General features: G+C 40.4%; 2 long non-coding RNA genes across 2 annotated transcripts; both read left to right on the top strand.

Annotated features, from left to right (window-relative positions):
- Positions 1–602: 602 nt before the first annotated feature.
- On the top strand, positions 603–8,017 carry LOC122156935. The gene is made up of 6 exons (XR_006167712.1): positions 603–698; positions 2,908–3,133; positions 3,893–3,981; positions 6,565–6,711; positions 7,088–7,162; positions 7,936–8,017. It is a non-coding gene; the product is annotated as an uncharacterized LOC122156935 (long non-coding RNA).
- Positions 8,018–10,568: 2,551 nt separating this feature from the next.
- Positions 10,569–16,510, top strand: LOC122156936. Its single transcript, XR_006167713.1, has 4 exons — positions 10,569–11,290; positions 12,223–12,351; positions 15,069–15,279; positions 16,120–16,510. It is a non-coding gene; the product is annotated as an uncharacterized LOC122156936 (long non-coding RNA).
- Positions 16,511–16,874: the final 364 nt, after the last annotated feature.

Genomic DNA, 16,874 nt, shown 5'->3' with positions numbered 1-16,874 from the left:
TATGATATTGTTGACTCATACCTATGATTTAATACGTTATAGCTCATTAGAGAAGTGATTGAGGGTTGAGTGATTCAGGATGTTGTTTTGTTTTTTATTTACTTAAAGCAGGCAGAAGTGCTGTAGGATCACTGGTAGATCCAGCTTGTTCAATTTATAGATTGTCTCAGTTCTGAAGTTGAAAAGCCACATTCACAAAATACCTGACAATGCTAGGAATATCACTAGGACTGCAGTAGGCTATCAGAAGTGTTGCACTGCTCCTTATTTAAATCAGTACCAGCAAGAGGTTTGTGCTTTATTTCAACTTTGTCCATCATCAGTGAATAATTCACATTGTAATCGATTGTACCAGGTCCAAAGACAGTCTTGGAAAGTTTAGGTCAAATCTGGTATTTTTCTGCCCAGCTTATTTCAGGGAAGCACAAACTGCTTTAGTTACAGGCTCTGTGCTGTCCCCGTTACAAAACTCTGAACTTCTCAGTTATCAGTCTGTCAAAGCATTTTTGCTCATGTCAACAAATCCATGTTCAACGAAGGCTTGGTTTTGCTACACACGCTGAAAACTGCCTATGATTTCCTCTACAGGTCTACGCTGAAGCTGTTATGTAAGGAGAAATATCTGAGAGTAGAAGTCCTGTGAAGCTGTAACTTGTGTCTGGGCTGCTGCACTTCAAAAGCATGGGCAGGAAGAAAAGGTATGTTTTTTACACAGTTTGGAAGCAGATGAGGACTTAATCTCTTGAGACTTAACATATGTTAGCACGAAGCAGTGAGCTTGTATGCTTGTTGCCCATTTCGTGACTACAAGCTGAAAATATTTTGACATCACTAGCCAAAGTTTGATAAAGCTCATTATTGTCAGAGAAGCACCCAGGATACTTGCCATGTTGGCTGCCTTTCAGTGCATCCCACAAATATCATGGCGCTCCCCACTCAGATGTTTTCAGAGACCATTTTGTGAACGCGTATAACAACTTGCCAAAGTTTCCTTCCTGAAACTGAAAATGCACTGTCTGCATAAATCCCAGGGTACTTTTCCTGCTTCTGTAATTTTCTTCTTAGGAAACCATTCAGTACACAGAGTATATCTTCTGCACACATTCAAATGGTAAAAAGAAAGAAAACAACAACAAAAAATATTCCAACAGCTCATTTTCAGCTCATGTTTTACGTTTCAAATAAGTCTGTGGGTGTCGCAACAGCTGTAGACTGTACAAAGCAGAGCAGAGGTCTCTCTTGATTTAGTCTGTGGCGTGATTTTGCTCATTCTTCCACCACTTCCTGAGCGCAGCATGTCCCTGTGTTGTTTGAGTGAGATACCAGTCGTTTGGCTGCTCTTCCCCCAGCAGTGCTCTCAGTCATGCCTCCCCCTGCAGACAGCAACTTCTGTGATAAAGACAAGTTTTTGGCTCTCAGCGTTCATCAAAAAGCACCATTCCTCTAACAAATATGTTCAAGTTGGGTCTCTGATGCGTGTCCAATTTGTCTGCTGCACAACACTCTTCTGAGCTTGCTGTTTTAATGCAGTGGGATCGGAAATAACCAGACTTTAACAACGCCATGTGGATGAGCACACAGTACAGGAATCAAAACGTTTCAAATGTGCATTATTATCTGTGTTACACAGACGAAGCAGCTCATGAGAGAGAGTCTTTTAGCTGCTTTTGTAGCTTACTCCTCTCTCTCACATACTTTTGCTGGAACTAGAGTCTCGCTCTTATCTCTGAGATCTCCCACTCTTTGGCCAACTCTACAGGGGAGCAGAGGTCTTAGCTGAACTGAGATAGATGTTAGACAAAAACGAAAAACAGAAGATTCTGTTCTCTTACTGGCAATGAGAAAACTCTGTTAACAGCTCAGCTGCCATCAGACCTGGAGGTCAGATTGCAACTGAATAGCTGCAAGGACTGCCGATGTGGAATTATGCTAGAATGGGTATTTCTAAGTTAGGGGGGCAAAAGCTGCTACCCATGAAGAATAGGGTTGTTTCAGTTCTTAGGACATTTATGAGGTACTGGCACATAGTAACTGCACAAAAAGTACAGGCTGAAAAAACATGAGCTTAGTTTGGAAGCTGCTCTCTTGCTAAATTATGGGGTTTTGATCCCGACCTAAACTGATCCCACATGTTCCTGGATTCTCCCAACATTTGAGTGCACAGTAAATCAACCATAGCTTTTGCTTTTTATTGCAGAGAATGAACAGAAGAGCTAGGAAACTTTGGCATCTGCTTATCACATGGGTTAGGATTGTTTGATATCTTTTTATCTTTAAGGTTTAAATGTAGTTTAGAACAGGTACACAGGATCAAAACATCTCTGTCGGTCAACTAAGTAATCAACTGGCATCTGTTCACTGAAAGTACTCTGAGGTCCCCCAAAATGCTCACTTTTCAGAAAAATCCATGCCTCCACAGAGAAAAATGCTATTACTGATCCTTCAAGTATTATCAGGTTCTGTTCACAAATCTTCTGCATTACTGCCTACATGAAGAAATAGTATTGTAGTAATGAACAATGAAGAAAAATATATCAAACAATTTTCTTGCTAGCAGTACCCAAAGTTTTAAAGCAACAGCTGTTGTATGATGGAGTATACTGCTTCTGCTTAGAATTGTGCATATTCCCTGTGTCATTTCTCCTCTTCTAACTCACTTCTCACTTCTCTTGCTCACTGTTGGACCAGCTACAGTGGTCTCATTATAAGCAAGTGTCTGTTCTGCAGCACGGATCTTAGCCTTCCCATCTCAGCTCTGAGGCTCTTTGCATTTTTGTTCATGGGCACATTTTTGTCCCCCAGTCCCCGCTCACCTGCTATCCAGGCCTTATTGTTCTTACATTTATTGTTCTGTGCTTTAAGTCTGCATCTGATACCTTCTTCCTATTCACTGTATTCTTTTTGCAGGTTCCATTTTAATTTTCTATTTTTGCCTTGAGAGCTGGTATTTGTACTAACTGTATCGATGTATAGCCAAGCTATATTCTTGGACTCAGTTTTCCCAATGGACCAGCTTCCCCCTTTGCAGCATCAGTCTTGCAGCAGGATCTTCGCAAGCCAGCTGCCCACGCAACCCCGTTGTCATGTGGGCTGTAGAGTCAGCTTGTCTGAAATCTCACAAAGTAATTACCAGGTAATAAAAGTTAACTGCTCCATAAAGCCACATGGAAGAACAACTCTATTGCAGGCTTGTCTTACCCAGCTGTCTTCTTTTTGCCTGCCTGATTTATGGGTGGGGAATGGCTAACTGAGGTCCTTTTCGTCCTCTTCTTCATGTTTCTGTGGTAAGAGCGCTGGTGTCCCAGCTATGGGCTGCTAGGCTCAGAGGACTTCCTTAACAGATTGGTTGTAAGAAGTAAATCTGAACTAAATAATTCCTACTTTACTTATCAGGAAAAGGAAAGAAACAAAAAGGGAGGGATATAGAAGGCACTCCAAAGGTATCCTCTAACACGCAAAGTTGCTTTCTGGGTGTCTGGAAAAATTCTTCAGCTACTGATGCTGCAAAGCACAGTGGCACTAAATCTGCCAGTGCAGTGTGAAGATATCCAGCGCGACCAAACAGCAGCACCCGCTACGCTGGCTGTGACTCAAGCTGGCAGAATGAGTTTTACTTCTCTGCTCCAGGAAGGGTATATAGTAGCTTCCAGCTTGCTAACAGAACATCACTGTTGTAACTTTTTTTTTTTTTTTTTTTTTTACTGGAGTGCCTGCCACTACCTTATTTTATCAAGTGTGTTTTCTGTCTCATGTTTTACTTCTTAATGAGATAACAATCCTGTTTGATCACTGTTGGTTTCTGTTCTGTGTTTGTTTGTATTTTTTTTTTATTATTATTATTATTATTTTCCTTTTTTTCAACTTAAATGACTAATATTCCTGTCTTTCCCAGGGAACGTCTTGGGAGTGCAAATATATCTGCTCAGCATTCCTGGGAGGTTTGTGCAGGAGTTTAAGCTGATACAGAAGACTATTAAAATGGTGAGTGGGAAATTTGGGAGTGAAGGTTGCTGAGCTGTACAGTCAGACAACCAGAATGGATTTTGAGATGGCCTTAAATCTGGTTTCCTGCCCTAAAGCATGAGATCTGTACTAAACAAGCAAACAAAAACAAACAACATCAACAACAAAAAACCCACCACAACAAAAAACAACCCTAATTGTTTAAGGAGTGAAGACAAGAGTGCAGCTTTTTTAGGCAAATGCTTGCTCTTAATGACAAAAGATTTGCCTTAATATTGAGTTTAAGTATTCCAGGCTGTCTTTTACATAATTTCTGGTCTTACTCCCTGGTGCGTATGGAGAACATAAACATGTTCCTTTTTTTGGAGCAGCATTTTAGATCCATCAAGACTTATCTGCACTCACTTGTCCACTCTTCTTTGGGCTGAAAATCTCTGATATAGTCAGCTTTTCCTCAGAGTTTGTATTGTTCGATGATATTTTTTTCTGTCTTCTGGCTTCTTCCCCCCATTAAACCACATCTTTGGTCCTATGTGGAGCCAGGAGTTGGACTTGATGATTCTTACGGGCCCCTTCCAATTCAGGATAGTCTGTGATCTTTGCAGTATGGTGCATGAAAGTAGACACAGTACGGCAGCTGAGGGCTTCTACCGTGGCTGCTCAGATAAGTGAGGAGATAGCTTCCCTTGCAAGTTGTGTTCCCCCTTACACAGCTCAGCATGGTATCTGAAGCTTTTTGCAAAAGGATATTGTTCACGCCTGTCCTGTCTGTGGTCCGCTATAACCTGTGTATCAATTTCTAAGGAACTGAAGTACAAAGTAGTTTAGCTTGTACCAGCACTGCGAGACACTAGTCATCTCTCCCTCTTTCTACATGTTTTCTATTGCCTGGGAGCCTAGCCTTGTTCTTTATTGAAAAACAGCCTATTTGAGATAGTGCAAGAAGAGTTTAGCCTCTCTCCTCTTGTAGCACCTCTTGATTTTCTAGGAGTGGAGGAAAAAGCAACAATGTGGGGAGTGTCTAAATGTGGAAGGTACTCTCAGAATGAAGGAGGTATTTCCAATCCTTTTTGTGGGACTGCTCATTGTAGTGCTTGTAATGCCTGCGGACATGTCAGGGTCTCCCCTTGGCAGGAGGGGTCAGAGGTAAACATTCAGAGTGCTGGAATGAAAACACTGACCTCTTGCATGGCTGTACATGGCCATTCTGCTTTGAGTTAAAACCCAGTGAGCTGTTACACTGAAATCTAGGCAAGGGAGCTGTGAAGGCAAAATACACAAGAATGCATTGATTAATAGCATCCCCAAATGACAATGGCTGTTTTACAGTCTTTATAGGGATTGTTGTGTTTCTCATATTCTAAAAGAACATGATGTGGTTGCAATTAATGTAGAGGCTCTTTGCTGAATTTGTTGACTCTAGGAAAGAACTCAAGCTCTTCAGTTATTAAACTAATCAAATACACCTAGAACTGCCTTGCTTGCTCCATGGCATCTTTCAAACTTGTAGTTAGCAGACACCTAGTGATTTGCTGCTATGACAAGTGGATATTTACTTTGGGTTCCTGACTCTTTCTCCCTGTAAGACAGAATTATTAGATTTTAACATTTAGAGCAGGTTTTCTTCAGTTGCCTTGCTTCAACACTAAGCTGCTTTCCAACATTCTGGCTGCTAGACTGAGTCCTCTCTAGTATCTTCAGCAGCAAGGCATTTCTACAAAAATTTGGAAGAGAGTCCTAGCTTCGTTAAGCTTTCTTATTCTGTTTTTCTTTTCTCTTCTTCTTTCTTTCTTTTTTTCTTCTTTATTCATTCCTATATCTCCCTTTTGTTTCTCTCTTTTGTAGAAAGTTTGCCAGAAAGTTACACTTAGACTAATACTGTTGGAAAAAATTGAATTTACTGTAGTCCCTGTCATAGAGCCTATTAATGGACTTACGAAGAGACTCTTCTCTGCACCATCTTGTCATCAGTTGTTCCCATCCCTTTGAGTCTTCATCAAAGCTACAAAGATCATTTTGCTCCAGTAATACTGTGTTATCCCTATTTGAGCGTTCAGCAAATCCGCTGTCTAATACATAAAACGGGGTTGTCCCACTTGTAGCTGTAAAGGAGCAAATGGCAGAGTAACATCGTTACTGTCCTTGCACATTATGATTAGGACTGCCTCACTATGGACCTTTTAAGTGCATGACAAAATCTAGCCAGGCTCCATCTTCAGCTGTAAAAGGGGTTCAGCAACTTCATGAGCAGAGTGGAGGAAGAATAGTTAGGAGTCTGGATCCCTGACACTTTCCTAGTACTCTTCTGTCAGGCCATGCAGTGCAGTGCTAGCGAAGATGCAGATGTGATTTAGCTTTATGAGCCCAGTGAACAGCACTTGGTTTTCTATACTGACTTTGATTTCTCACTGCCAAAATTTATATTCACTTTCCTGCCTGTGATGACTGAGCAGGCAAATAATTACATAATTGTACATGGTGGCTGTAGAAGATATTTTCAAAATGACCAACTGTAGCAGTCAGGACTAAATTACCAACATTTAAATGTTTGAATGTGCAACACGTGTGAGTAGCACAACTGTTTTCCATTTAACCTAACAGAAATGCAGTATAATGGCAGTATGAAAAGACTGGAAATTTTGCAAGTGATGGAGCAGAAACGCCATTCATCATCCCAGAGTGGAGACTGTAGGCCGGGTTGGATGTTCAGCAGCAAGCCCTCTCGTGCACTCTGTAGGGCCATGGAAGGTAATGACTGACCCTGCTTCCATTAATGCCTTTTCAGATAATGTTATAACACTTCACAATGTCCAGTATGGTGTCTCTTCTAGGAGAAGAGTCAGTCTGCTAGGAATTCTTCCTAGATCAAAGCGTTCCAAAAGCAATCCTATTTTTGTCCATCCACATTATTCTACAGACATTGCTTCTGTAATATTTGTTAAGCACATTTGAAAACTTTAAATATTAGCTTTGACAATAATTTCACACTGTGTGTGTTTGAGCTCAGCTTTATTCAAAAATTTCCATATCGCTTTCCACTGTAAAGAGTAAATATTCAGGTAAGAATAAATTATAGAGCTAAATCAAAGATATATATGTTTCAGTCAGACATTTTGTCTTACAGTTGGTTGTTCCTGAAGACTGTTCAAAGACATCTTTTCTGAGAAATATTTGCATGACTTCAGATTTGGGAACAAAGGTACATCCAGACAATAAATACCACTAGCGTATTACAGGCTGCTTCTGTTGCACATACCTGAAACAGATTTCTTCCTGGCATCGGTGATTTTCTAGAGATGTGTCTCAGTGTGTTTGAAGTGAATGTTCAACAGATTTTGAATGAGGAAAAAAAAAGTGTCAGGGGAGGTTAGTATGTGCTGTAAGAATATCTGTTTTATAACAGTTGTGGTTGTCACAATAACATGATTAACGTGTTCTTCATTGCCAGACGCTCTCTCAGTTCTTCATATGGTGGCAAAGATGAGTAGGGAGAAAGCTTCATCCTTCAGAAAAGCTGAGAATTTAAACCATTCCTATTGCCTAGTTGCAGGCAGTTGACTGAATCACGAGTGTGGTCTGGCCACTAGTGCTTTCCTTAGCAATGATTTTTAATGTGCCAGACTCGCTTTCCCCTTAGCACAGTCCCGTTCCTTTCAATGATCAAAAGAAATAGAGGGCTACCTTTTTTCCTTTAGCAAAATTTTTTAGTCTGTGGGCACTGAGTAATTCATACAAGTTATGCAGTTCATAGAAGATAAGGCATTACTTTTGTTCCAAGTTCCCCAAAATACACATTAATGTTAATGTCTTTCAGTCTGCCCTGTCGCTGCCACCCAAGCACTTATAAATCACTTTCAATTATACATATTTTTAAACTTAGCTTGATTTTGGACAAAGCTACAGTGAAATGTAGCACGCAGGCTCTCTAAGACATGCTTAAAATAAGCCAGCACTATTGGTTATCCTCCACAGATTTTCTCTTCTGTTGAGCCGCTGCTCTGACTTCTGCCTGATTTGGTCAGTATCGATTTTGTCTTCTCAAAATGCTCTTGGTTACTTTTCACAGCCATCCATCTTGCCCGTCAGATGTTGTTTATCTGGGGTGACAACTGCTTACCCATTAATTAGCAAAGTCATTTAGATGCATGGTTTTTTGTCAGACTGTCTATTTTTAAAGAGGCCTGAACACTGCTGGGTTAAGTTGCATTCCTAGGTGTGCTTTTTTGGATATCTGTTAGTGTCAATGGTTTACGGGCTGGTTCAGCCCGCTTCCGTGACAAACGGGGCAGAGGGATTTTGCATAAGCCGCACCTTTGGAAAAAGGAAACAGGGGACCCCAAAATAGTGAAAAACAGTGGCAACGATCTGAGGAGAACAAACTAATTTACTAAATATAGTATCGGAATGCAAGATAACACACTACAATATAACTAGAATTAAAGGTAGTAAATCAAATATAATGAGAGTGTCCGAAAGGTGGATAGGCCTCACTGTAGTGCTGAGGTGAGATGTGCAGTCTGGTTGAGCAGCAGGGAGGCAAAGAAGAGCACATCAGATGACCTTGCCAGGGGTTATATCTCCTCTCTGACTACCCCCTGGGGTATGTAGCTCTTCTTCTCTTCCGGACAGTGCCCAGAACTGGAGCATTAACAGTTAAACTCCCAGTGCACTACATGATGTTATGATGTGGAATATCAATAACCAAAAATCATAAAACCATGACAGTTAGGTAGCAATTGTAAATTTGGGGCTGTAACTTATGAGTGATCATGAAATTTGTTTGCAGGTATATGTAGATGGTCAAAATGGACAGACTGAGTTGAAACGCAATGTCTACCCTTTCTCAATAAGTCAGTTTGTGACTTAGGAATGTTGTGGAAGTAGTTAAGGGTTTGTGTTTTTTATACTGCGACTCCAAACTATACGTTGGGTTGCATGCTATGATCTGTACAGCTATGAATGGCACAGTCAATTTATCTGAGCTGACCACACAAAAAAAAAAAAATAGAAAAAGACTAATGTCTGCACTTGAGGCTGAACATGTGACATTGTGGCAAATCAACCTCAAAATATGGAAAAGCTATATTCCCTGACTCAGTGAACAGCAAGTGAAGACTTGCTGTTGCTTGAATGCAGTATTGGGACTACGTATATATATATATATATACGTATACTACGTATATATATGGGACTACGTAATGCAGTATTGGGACTACGCTTACTGAAATTAGATGTGGTCATGTGAAGTATTAAATACATATCTTGTGCAGTAGTTCAGATCCCATTTGGATGTGATATCAAACTTGTTATTTGGAGCCAACTATGAGATAGAGTTCACAGAAAATAAAACCGGTATCGAAGAAAAGGACACACGATTTGATTGGATTTTGCAAGACTAAGTCAATAAATTAGTGAATAAACTTTGCTTAAGGGACAGTATGAATATACCTGATGGTAATGCCAGTGTCAAACACCATGTCTCCAACCTGCCATAGCCTTTTTGCTGTTGGAAGAGGATGATAATTTGCCATAGTCTGAAGTATTGGAGATGGACTTTTATGCTTATTTGCTTTTTCTTTTGTTTTAACCTTATACAAAGCTTTGTAAATAACAAACGTGACTGATGGTGATGCAAATTTCCATGAATGATGAAGTAACTAAGTAATTTCTATGAGAGATACCATCTATCAGGCAAGCAGATCTTATTGCTCTATTGATTTATTCAGACAATTTTTGATGGATTGAATTAGAGACATTTGTCTTGTAGACAGAATCTTCTTGCTTTAAAAGATGTTTGTAATTCTTTCTATGACAGCTTTCCCAGAATGACCTGTGTAGTATCTGTTTAAAATTAACAAGAAAATCCAGGGCCAAAGTGGATAGTGAGAGTCAATTAATTAATCTGAGCTATAAGAATCACAGAATTACAGAATTGCAGGGGCTGGAAGGGACCTCCAGAGATCATCGAGACCAACCCCCCCGCCAAAGCAGGTTCCCTACACCAGGTCGCACAGGTAGGCATCCCTAAGGAAAGTAACTGTCAATGGAATAACTTACACCTGTACTCCACCAGAGCTCACACCTTTCAAGTAAATAGTTATGGTCAGGCGAGGCCTGGGAAAAGGGAGTCTGAGAGGCGTTTGGCTTGAGCAGGCACTTTCTGTTAAAGACTGCTAGCTCTGGTTGAAGTCCTTGAGCAAAAACAGCTGTAGTAACCCATACTTCCAAAGAAGTGACGTATGCCTGGGATCCTGCAACTTTTCTTGCAAAGGCTGAAACTTCTGCTGCTGTGGAATAATTCAATTCAATATTTTCCCTCCTCTCAGGACAGAGTTTTTAAGTGAAAGAGAAAACTGGCAGATGTTCCTAGCATTTGAAATGTATTTTTTGTCTGTTTTCTGCCTTCTAATTCTAAACAAAATGAGACCAGTCCTTGAGATATAAGATGGGACACAGAGGAGTGACACCACTGTGTCTGCAGAAGAGCGGGTGAGGTAAGCTGGAGTCTTTCAGCTTGCTTCCAAAGGCTGATGTCAAGCAGCAAAAAAGAAAATACGAAACTGCCTTATAAGTTACAAAATAGCTGTTGAACTGTTGATGTAACGTGGTCACAGATTGTTATACTTCTAATGCTCAGAGCTTGGCTGTTTGTGCTGAATGAGAGGAATGGGCTGCTTGTAACTTCACAACCAGCCCTCTGCATCCAACCGGCTGGCCAGCCTCTCCTTCATCAGCCTTGGAAGTGGATGAGCAGTTCCAGCTGAAGTTGAGATAGGTTTTAATCACCTTAATTTCCTATGAGGTCTATGAGAATTGAAAACTGTTTAGAAGGAAAAAATTAATGGTAGTGCTCTTGCACACAGAAGCACTGTCAGAAACCATCAGTTACAAGGGTTTGATGGGAGCTGCAGGGCCAGCCCACGTTCTCCATCTCCAGACTGGCCACTGCAGGTATCTGCAGCCAGGGCTGTAGCAAATGGAGCAGATGGTTATGTTATTGCACTGGGTGGAGACATTGGGGACAAAGGAACTCAAGTTTTGCTAACTTTGCTCCTTGTGGTACAGACTCTTATCTTAGGAATTAGAGGATAGCCTCATGGATAGCTTTATTTATTTATTTGTTTGCTTATGTATGTATGTATGTATTTATTTATTTATTCATTCATTCATTTATATGCACATATACATATTTGTATTTGCTTCATCACTTCCAGGGCAAGATTCTTCTGGCTGATCTAGTTTTCAAAGTCGATAACAGTTCAGCCTGTACACAATTTTCAGTTTTGTTTTTTTTCGGACCTAAGATCACTGATGAAGATTTATTATCGTAAGTATGATCAGGGATTCCAAGGTTTTCTTTCGTGTTAAGGACATTTACTGCATGTATATACATAATGTTAGTGGAATGAGGGCATAACCAGTACATGCGTATTGCCTATTGGGATCAAAAGATAGCCAGGCTGGTATTTTGCTGTCTTTGTGTATGTTTTACGACCCTTCTAAGCTGTTGTCAGCTGAGTTTGAGGCGGTCAGAAGTGAAAATACCAAGTAACAATTTTGTGAGCAATCTTCCAGCATACTGCAGATGGAGAAGACAACACAACAGCTTAATTTCTTAATTTCTAGCATGTCTCTGCAAACTGGGCATCATTCTAGAAAAATACTCCTTCAGTGTTACTGAAATCCGCAAATATAGAGCCAAGTTGCAGCCAGTAAACTACAACTATCATGCTCAAGCAGACGGATATGGGGGCAGAACATATCTTGAAATCTAGGAGTTCCTTTTAATTGTTTTTAACTACCATCTGTTTTTCAGCCTTTCAATAAAAGGTGGAAAGGTGGACCAAAACGTTACTCTGTTTTGGTGGTCCTGAGCAAAGGGGGATGTGCTGGTGTGGAAAAAAAAGACAGTGTAAGACACAGCAGCCTTGAGTGAATTTCAACTTTCAACCTGACTGGTTAGTTAGCCGTTTGTTCAGGGGAGGGAGGGAATAATAAAAGAGTTATGCATTACAACAGTGAACAGTTGGCTGAAGCTCTAATCAAGAGACAAAGAAAATTATGCCTAATGACTAAAACAGACAGCAGGTTGTACATTTGGACCTCATGATGCATTCCAGTTAACATGAAAGACAGGAAACGCTTTACACGTGTTGCCTTTGGGGAACAAGAGAAGATATGGAGGTCAAGCGTGGTTCTATGACGTTAGCTGATAAATGTTTTCAATGGTGTTTTTTTTCCCTTTAATTTTCTGAGCAGCATGGTACTGCCTGCAAAGCAGTGGGAAGATCAAACAGCCAGCTGCTCAACATTGGTCACTGCCTTCAGAGAACGATGAACACATCAGCACGGCTGAGCGCTGCTGTAGATCACCCAGCACACACAGAGGTAAGCCGTGAATGACCTTGAGCACTGTAGCAACAGCACTTGGCCAAGACCAGGAATGATGTCAATCCATTATCTCCCAGCGCAATCCAACAAACTACTGGAGACAGGCTTGCAGATCGGAGGCTCTGGAGCAGTTTTTAACTGCTTGAAAACAATAACACGTTAATGTTGGCTAATTCACAGGCTACCGAGAAGTACAATCCTTGTTCCAAACATTATCAGTTAAGAAAGGAAAGAGTAGAAGTGAAGGAATGTTTCATGTCATTGATGGATTTATCTTGCTCAGATATTAATTTTTTTTATTGCCGTGACACTATTTATGATTGTCTATATGACCATAGTAAAAAATGAGCCCTTCTATTTCAGAACAAATAAGGTGTCCAAGACCTTTAGGCTACAGAAAGTAAAGAGAAAGATACAGAGATATGAGAGATGAATCTCACACTGGATTTTTTTCTTCAGTAATTGTATAGAGTTTTTAGGGCGCACAAGTGGACTTAAGCACATGGTTGAGCACTTTGAGCCAAGAGCAAGGTTACAATTGGACTAGACAACCTGAGTGGTCTTTTACAAACTAAATGATTCTATGATTCTATTTGTAAATGGAACCGATTAAATTCTGTCTGAGGTGTTTCCAAAAGTCTCCATGCCACCATTTGACCACCATGTGCAAGGTAGCATCAGTCCCTGACTTGCTGTCTCCCATAGCGCAGTTTTGGGCTCTGTTCACAGTTTAGGTGAGTGGTTATGTCAGGTCTTAAAGTGAGAAATTTAGGGATGTTAGCTTTTCAGAGGATAATTTTCCTTCAATTCATTTTTGAGATATTTTGGTCTGTCCTAGAAACAAATCTTGTGAGATTTGATTGTAGTCTGCTGGGAATGCAGGTATGCACATGAAAAACGGTGATTGTACTATACTTGAAATGGTGGTTCAAAACGTATTCTAGAAAAGAAAAGAAAAAAAATGCACCTTCTTTTTGCCCTGACTTCTTCAGAAACTGAAATAGCCTGTTTATTGTAAAGTGTGCAAGTCTTTTTCCTGAGTGCTTTTTGAATGCTGTAGTAGAGTGTAGTAGAGTCCATGCAGTTTAGAAATAGCAGGGCCAGAGCAAAGAGAGGACTTTATCTAGGATTTCAACCAGCTGGAGCTGAATACATTCTTAAGCAGCTAGTTGCATGCTGAATTTAAGCTCAGTCCTGTTTCATCTGCCGACAGTAGCAGAATTCACAGCGCTTTCAACATCATCGGTTCAGGAACGCTATCTTTGGTTTGCTAAGAAACACAGAGAATAAGCAAAAATACACTTCTGAACTCCAAATTTCATCTGCACAAAGAACTGTCAGAGCATCTTGTTGACCCAAAAGGTGCAAACTAGGTTATTTTCCCAACTGCGTGTTATTTGTATAGGGAATGACACTCATCAACAAAGCTGCTTGTGCATATATGTATTTTAAGACTTTCAAGAGCTAGCGACAAGGTAATTGTGTGATAGATGCAGTATGTTAGGGGATTGCTATCCAAATAACATGAGAATCAATATTTGGCCACTTAGTTGGCATATAAGCAATCTGTCCTCAAATTGTGTCTGAAAGCAACAAAACCATGTTTTCTCAGGGGAAAAAAAAAAAAAAAAGTTTGCATTTGCATGTGCAGTGGAGAAAAACTTCCTCTGGCAATAATGTGTTGTGGTCAGGTTTTTTAGATTGCTGAGTAACTTATGCCAGACATGCTGAACATACTGCATGAAATCTCAGCATGTGTTTGGCTGGTGAAGCATAACCGTACTCAGACACGCTTATTCTCCAGAAGGGAACAACTCTCGAAATTCCAACTCAGTGAGTTCAAACTGCCACTGCTCTGAGCATAACAGCATTTACTGGGTTACTGAGCAGGACCAATTGTTTTATTTTCGAGCTTTTCAGAAAGCAAATTACACAAAATTATTCAATGCTGTTGAAAACATCCTTTATTGCTGCACTTTGGTCTGCTTGCACTTTGCTTCGTGGTCATAAACATTTTATAGAGAGAACAACCCTTTTATTTTTCCAATTTGATGAATTTTGAGCGAGATTAACTGCATAGCATTTCCATAAATCAGAAAGAAAGATGGCACCAGTGATGAGGAAACTTGCTTTGGTTTGGCAGATTTTACTCTTGTAGAAAGTTCTTTTTCTAAATTGTGGTTTTGTGCATTTGGACCATCTGTGAAAGCAGTTGAAAGCAGTTTTGATGTATGAGGTAGTTAATATGGTAGAGGAGAGAAAAATAGTCAATAATTGATTTTTAAGCAGTTAAGATGATTTTGACCTTTGCAGTCTACTTCTTGTTAAAACAATAAATTAGAAGTGACAGTCTACTTTGTATTAATACAAAATATAAGTAGGTTTAAATGTCTGCAGAATGCACATTCAGATGATTCACTATGCATATCGGTGAAAGATAGCTGCAATACTCTCACTTGTATTTTTCCAAATAAGAAAGGATTTCTATTTAAACAGACATTTCCAGTCCTCTGGAAATGTATTCGAAAACACGCGTTTGGCTAAGAATTAACACTCAATACCACATCCTAAGGAGCCTGCTGGCAGTATGAGATACAGCACAACATATGCCTGTAGCACACAACTGTATTTGCAATAGATCCCCTTTTAGGGAAAAGATGTGGCGTGGATTTTTTGCGCAGGACTTACTTGTGTAACCAATTTGTCTAACTCAGGCCAGGGGAGATCCTGCACTCCAGTCCCACATCGATCAGCAGCATCAGCCCCACATCGTCAGCAGCAGCACATCCTGCTCCTTTGCCATGGAGGGCAGCTGATTTTTGTGGTCACCAGGGAATGGGAGACGCATGGCAGCAGTTGGGACAGCACAGACACATGCATCTGGTCCGCGGCTGTGGCGTGCTCATGAGTGAGATGCACTCTCAGGTACAAAGGGCAGCAGTAGCAGGATCATTGGGGAAGGGTAAGCTGGGGTGGGCATCTGAGCAGTTTTTTGTGGCTGCAGTCTCACATCACCTGGTTGTGTGAAGGGCCCTTCAAAAAGGGTGGCAGGTTCCAAGCAGCAAGCCCATGGTTTTCCTGCTGGAACAGGCTTTGGGTCATTTTTTGCATGATATGAAAGAACAGCTTTATTCAGAAGCTTTATAAAGAGCAGTTTGTATCACGTTTTGACGAGCAGCGAGGTTTACAACACAGCCTTGCATGAAAAAACGCACATAGTGCCAACAAGCAACCCCCAGCAACTCATTCAAGCCTGACACCGGTGTGGCAATGGAGCAATTGGCACGAGCTGATTTCTCCCATTTGTCAGCCCTGACACCACATGGCAGTCTCCCTGTCAGTTGGTTCTTTGGTTATTTTTCTGAGGGAGGTTGTTTTCTTAAGTGTGTTATAATCTTTAGATTAAACAAGGCAATAAATGGACTTTGTGGTGATAAAAGCAAAATATGTACCACAGGCTCTAAATTAAGAATTAAGTTGCTGTAGATAAGTTGCTAAAGGCAGTGATGCTTTTGTGTACACACTGAATATTTGTGAAATTTCTTCTGTTCCTCAGGGCTACTCTACAAGCATTAAAAGCAGGTCATCCTGCAGGCCGGCCTTCTTCGCCGTTTTTGCCAAAACATTAATAAACAATTTTAAGTAATGCTGGGCTTCACTGAGACAGCAGGCAGTTTGTTCTTCAACAACATAAAATTTATACTGCATCTAAGTTGGGCTTTAGTCTCCTACTCTGTTTGTGGTGTGTCTTGCTCCAATTTATAGGAGGGAGAGGAGGTTCTTCAATACGTCTTATGAAAGAGTCTTCTCACAAGAAATGCCTCGGAAAGCAAACTTTGGGCCAAAAACAGAAAAGGCTTCAGACACCACCACGTGGCTTGAAGATTGCATGAAACTGATGCATAAGTGACCATCCAGGATGGTGGAAAGAAAAAAAGAAGGAAAAAAAAAAAAAAGCGTAAGGGAAAGAGGGGGCGAAGGAGGAGTTAAGTGCTACACAATCACTGCAAAAGTTTTTTGTGGGCTTGGTTGCAAATGTTGCCATGATCTGCTGGATTTGTTCATCAGAACAAGTGATTACAAAGTACAACACATTGTATAAGTTGAGTAAAACATGCAATCATACAAGGTACCAACACAAGAGTTGCAATAAATATAGTAGGACACATTTCACCCGTGGGCAATTTATTTAACAAGTACTACTTTTTTTTTTTTTTTTTTTTTTTAGGAAACAATTAATTAGAGTCATTCAATTTGCCGCAGACACCCAATTCTTTAAGTAACAACATATCAAGCTCTAACTGGTTTTGCAATGCCATTTTCAGCACTCGTTGCTCTTGGAAGTTTAATTCTCAAAAAGCATATCTAGTCCAGCCTGGCAATACGTGGACTTGCCTGGTAACGTTTTCAAAGACGACTTGGTGTTTTGCCAGGGCAGTAGATGGAGCAAATATGTTTTCTAATATCACAGAGATTATCAGTCCTGTGGCTAACAAAACTGAACACTCTATTTAGGCAGA

The sequence above is a fragment of the Centrocercus urophasianus genome, unplaced genomic scaffold, assembly GCF_019232065.1.
Source record: "Centrocercus urophasianus isolate 14NV4802_14NV808 unplaced genomic scaffold, USGS_Curo_1.0 seq_13, whole genome shotgun sequence".
In the NCBI taxonomy this organism is placed as follows: domain Eukaryota; kingdom Metazoa; phylum Chordata; class Aves; order Galliformes; family Phasianidae; genus Centrocercus; species Centrocercus urophasianus.
This window is presented reverse-complemented; position numbering and strand designations above follow the sequence as displayed.